Source organism: Danio rerio, chromosome 10, assembly GCF_049306965.1.
Source record: "Danio rerio strain Tuebingen ecotype United States chromosome 10, GRCz12tu, whole genome shotgun sequence".
NCBI lineage: Eukaryota > Metazoa > Chordata > Actinopteri > Cypriniformes > Danionidae > Danio > Danio rerio.
Window position 1 is genome coordinate 25,139,563 of NC_133185.1, and position 5,438 is coordinate 25,145,000.

General features: G+C 34.9%; 1 protein-coding gene and 1 long non-coding RNA gene across 6 annotated transcripts in view; one reads left to right on the forward strand and one right to left on the reverse strand.

Moving 5' to 3' along the window:
- Positions 1-3,639: 3,639 nt before the first annotated feature.
- zmat4b (zinc finger, matrin-type 4b) overlaps positions 3,640-5,438 on the reverse strand; it is a 71,222-nt gene continuing 69,423 nt past the window's right edge. For all 3 annotated transcript variants that reach the window (XR_012386214.1, XR_012386213.1, XR_012386215.1), the window contains exon 8: positions 3,640-3,785. The gene's annotated coding sequence lies outside the window, so the exon portion shown is untranslated. The remainder of the gene's footprint in view (positions 3,786-5,438) is intronic.
- LOC141376265 (uncharacterized) overlaps positions 5,244-5,438 on the forward strand; it is a 2,343-nt gene continuing 2,148 nt past the window's right edge. For all 3 annotated transcript variants that reach the window (XR_012386008.1, XR_012386009.1, XR_012386010.1), the window contains exon 1: positions 5,244-5,319. This is a non-coding gene — a long non-coding RNA (uncharacterized lncRNA). The remainder of the gene's footprint in view (positions 5,320-5,438) is intronic.

The following is a 5,438-nucleotide window of genomic DNA, read 5'->3' on the forward strand; positions in this document are numbered from 1 at the left end:
CCATTAATGCTGTCCCATCATGTCAGTTTTTGCTATTATTATTATTGGAATTTATTCAGTAAATGTGTTTTCTTCATTGTTTATGCACATGTTTTTCTTTTTGAAAAACAGTTTGTCCTACTCAGTTGTGTGCATACATTTTTCATGCTCATTTTCCAACTGTATGCACATCTTGGCATTTCAGTTTAAGCGCTTTTTTGTTTCAATATTCCAAAATGCGTTTAAAAATTAGTGGAGGGAAGCTGAAGACAGCTGTAAATGTAAATATTCTTTACTTGGCACCAAATACATACAGAATTCCAGGAATGACACATGATTAATATAGAATAAATAGACAGTATAAATAGCAGTATGACTTCCTCACAGCATGATGAAACCTGCTAAAATGGAGATTGTGATACTTACTGATAGTTTGCGTCGCCATCGGGAAGCAGTCGTCAGATCTACAAAGAAATCCCTCCAGGCCCTTTACACATCTAGCCACTGTCTGCTGGGAATCACTTGCAATTCATTTCATTTTTAAAGATGGTTTTTACATTGGTCCTTTTATCTTTAAAGCCCTTTGGGTCTTCTTTCCACGCACTTCATTCCAGCAGAAAGCCCTTTGGGAGACACTAAGACATGATTTTGTGGAGGAAGCTTTTGTTTCTGGTGTTTGCCTCTCATTTCAGTACAAAAACAACAGTGGCTCTTGCTAAATAAGTGTGAATTAGAGTCATAACACTATAAGTCAAGCAGTGTTTGAATTAAAGCTTTATCATACACTGAAAATAGAATCGCAATTGTGTTAATCATTGTTTTTTAATGACAAACAAAATAAGTAAATAAAATTTCACAATAAAGGTTCAGTGAAATTAAAATAACGTTTTTAAGTTATTATTATCAGTTTGTTAGTCTTTAAAGATATTTATGAGCTAATGTGATATAACAATGACACAATTTGCATTTAGAAGATAGACAACTGATATAAACATGTAAAGCTTGTAGTTTGTCCATACCTGTCAACCCTCCCATTTTTCTTGGGATTGTCCCGTATTTTACAGTTCTATCTGGGTATCATCTCTTAAAGCTGTTTTCCTGTGTTTCTCCCATATTTTTATTCCTTTTTTGAAGAGTGGCAATGAACATAAAAGAGCGGATCCTCCCTATATGCAACCATAGACTGTAAAAGAAACAGACGTAGTATCCATGATGTCACCCATAGGTTTCGGAAGAGCGCAAATTAAGCTACAAGTAGGCGTGGCCAATAGGCACCATTTTATTCACGTGTCATTGCTCCAACTGGGAGTAACCAAATAAGGGCAAAGAGGCGGAGCTTGAGCGGAGCTACAGATGCCTGCTAGCCTTCTGCTTAAAACGGCTTTTCCTTGGGAGAAACGCTTAATACTTCATTACCTGCGACTAGTTTGTGTTCTGACCACATGTGCTTGGTTGTATACTATACTAATAAAGCATTTAGACGTTTAAAAACTGTTTTAACGCATTAAGCCACTAAGCATTGTTCTTATGACGTTTTTCTACAGGAGGAAAATGCGAATAACTTCCAAAAACTGCAAATATGGTCTGTAAATTCAAGGCTGTTAATGAAATCCAGGCATAACACTGTATGATAATGCTTCAGATGACTGTTCTAGAGCCTACAGCTAATAAATCTGTCAGATTCTGGAGTGCATTACAGCTCTAAAGCAAAATATAGATGATCTTAAATAAAACTAATTTATTTATAGATATGATATATAAGTATATAAATTCACTCACCTGAGAAATGGAGGCAACTGGGAAATGGTTTGTGAGCACAAGTAAGTGCACAGCATGCCATATTATCTGATAATTGTAGGAAATAATTCCAAAAGGCAAGTTAATGTTTAAAGCCTCATAAAACAAAAGAAAATACGATGTGTCGAGTTTAGCAGCTAATCAGCCGGACCAGCAGTGACCAGCAAGACCTAGCTGTTACTCAAGAGGCCACGCCCTTAATTATGCAGACTTAATATATAAACAAAACGGATGAGTTTTTTAAAAAAAATGAACCCCCCTCACAGTTGTCATGCAGTGTAATATTAGCTATATGCACCAAAACCTTTCATTGTAGCAGGCTGTAAACACCTTATTTTCTGCTGTAAAGTCTGCCATTTTAACAGTGGGCTCAATAGAAATGTGCTCTAATATGGAGCCAGGACTAGCAGAATTTCTATGAATTGTAGTTTCAGTTACTTCCGTATCAGCTTCACAAAGGAGAGCAGGAGGTTGCTGCTTGTATGCAACCCATACTGCCGAACCACCAGGGGGTGTCCCTTACTCTTAAATGTGAATCTGTTCTGTGTTTTCATTTTATTTAGGCCTGAAAACACTTTGAATTAAATATAAAACAGCGGGATCCTCTTTCTTTCCCTTACAGGTGCCGTTGCCCCTCCTATGCAATCCTCAAAACTGTTCATGTGGTGCGTGACTGTCAGACGCGCTCCATTAATAGATGCTGTTTCCCAAATAGATTCTGTACATGCGATTTGAAGCCGAACAAAAGTGAAAAGGTTGTTGGGTGCTTTATTAAACTGACCTATACACATAATAATAGTAATAATAATATCTGGAGAAAGTGTCTGGGGAGAGAAAAGTTTTCTCCCAAGTCTGCTGCCCCGTACGACCCGGGCATGGAAAAGCGGCAGAAGATGAATGAATGAATGAATGAATATCTTAACATGATGATCTTGGTGGTTTTTCTTTTATACACAACAAATTTTGTCCTAAATGAGCATAAAAAGTTAAGAAGGCGGTCAAATGCTTTTATTATAGATCTGTGCATCTGTGATTTGTGTTTTTAAAGTGACATCTCTGTTATTTAATGTGATCAAACGAAAATCCCTCATTTTCTCATTCCAATGTTGACAGGTATGAATTTGTCACTTTCCCCTAAATGGATCAACGTTTTTTGTTTTTTTTCACATCATCTCATACTTGAGTTTTTCATGAAATCTTGACCAATCAAATGCTCTTTAGTATCTGACATGACTTGCCTCCTTCAAAACGCTTCTGATTTGCTTTTCATTTGATGCGCTTCAGCTCATCCACTCTCACTGGCAGAGCTGTGATAAAATAAAAAAACCATTGGCTGTTTTTTTAAGGAGAGGAGCTGTCCCACCCTCTATTCCCTTTTCAGTTGAGATTTACGTCAAACATTGAATAAAAAAATGCACAATTCAAAGAATTGTGATGTGTAAGAATAAATAAGCCTGCATGTAGGCTTTATGTTAAAGTCACTGTCTTTTTGATGATTAGACTTTATGTTTTTGCTCTTTTAAATGGAGTGTTGCACAAATGTAAGTAAGCGTTTGTTTCTTTGTGAACCAAAATAATCTAATCTCAGCAAACTACAGCACACTATTAACTTTTTCATCTCAATAATGCCTCCCAATAATGACCACTCAGATTTCTTTCTTCTACAGTCATTGCCAGACATAGTACAGAGCTCACTTTCTATCACTTCATATGTAAAAAATGTATTTGCTAACCATTGAGAGCAAAAAAAATCACAATAAAGTCTTGAAGTACTGAAGATTTCTAAGAAAGATGTTTTAAAAGTGAATTAAATCCAACGTTGTTTTTCAGTTAACTGCTCTCCTAATCAATTCAGCATCAAAATCTCGACAAAGTCTCATTTTAATAGCATTAGAGAATTCCCTCAGACTGTGTGTACAAAATAAAACCCACACACTGAATACATCTCCAGTGGACTGAGACCTATGTCATTTGAACTATAATTTTACACATTTACTTTAAAATACACACTGTAAAAAATTTCCAGGTTTTCACAACAAGTTACTGTAATTTTTCACAGTAAATTACATTAGTATCCCTTCACAGTATTTAACTGAAAAATTCACAGTAATATGTTGTATTCATAATTTTATTGTGAAATTACGGCAGGTAGCATGATTACAGCAAATTACTGTGAAAAGGGCTATATCTTTTGCACGTTAGTTATAGAAATTCAAACCTTTTTTAATCTCAACGTAGAAATTAATACAATTGAACTTTTAACAGATAATAACAGAATGTTATAGCCCCCAAAACGATTTGGTTACCAACATCTTTTTGATTGTACTGCACCTTTATTTAATTTTATACAGTTAACATAGAATAGGAAATAATATTTAATGAACATAACTGTGTGCTTAGCCAAAACATAATAAACTGGATTAAAAATAATTAATTAATGAAACCAAAGACTGTTAAACAGCCAACAATTATTTCAATGTCAGGGTAAATGTCTGCTTTAGACGGTTTCATGAGTATTGGGCACCTGTCATCGCCTGGAGGTCACTAATCTCAGAATTAAATATATATATATATATATATATATATATATATATATATATATATATATATATATATATATATATATATATATATATATATATATATATATAAATTATTATTTTTTATCTATATAAATAAACCACAGATTAGAGTTTTAAACAACTACATTCTAGCATGAAAAACAGTTAAAACTTCATTTTCGGACGCATATAGAGCCATCGAAGACGGGGCAATTGTCCCAATGTCTAGCCTGAAGACAGGCGCCTCTCGGCGGATACATGAGTTATGAGCGCCGTTACCGCCTGGAGGTCATAGATCTCCGCTACCGGCAAAACACACTTAAAATTACACACAATCTTTACTAACAATCCACAGATTTGAGTTTTGAAGAACTACATTCTCGCATGAAAAAGTGTTAAAACTTTATTTCATTACATATTACAAGCAATATTTATAATATTATGTGCCTTCTCATCCACCATTACAGCTTGATGCAGCTTGGTGCGAAATGAATCCTGGGAGGAAAAAATAATAATTCTCAATACACTCCAAACGAACTTTATTCTTATTGTTAAAGTCAGAGATATGTAATATTTTGAATGGCGAAGAAAATAATTAACTTTATATTTCAATCAATATATTACTCTTGCACTGCTTCGGTTCAGGACTCGTGTGACATTGAATCAGATTCAGATATTTTATCAGACGTGTTCATAAGCTCATAGTCATCAACATGCAATTCGTGTACAAGCAGTACACGAACCAAGCAATATGATGAAATATTAATGAATTATATGTTTGCGTCTTACAATATTATACAAAACGGAATCGTTTTCAGGCGAATTTGGATCTTTACTGTTCACTTAAAGGAGCCGAATTCAACTCTTTAGTGTTCACTTAAAGGAGCCGATTCATTGAACAGAACTGACTCGACTCGACCGCAAACAAGCGCCATCACCACAGACAACGCCGTCGTCTCTTCACCCAACGGATTCATCCTCGGTAAGTGTTAAAATATGACTTTTGTCCGTTAAATGATTGTTGTATGTGTATTTCTGTATAGTGCATGTCATTTAACAGGAATTTACCGAGTACTTTAGTTGTACTCGCACGTACAGGGT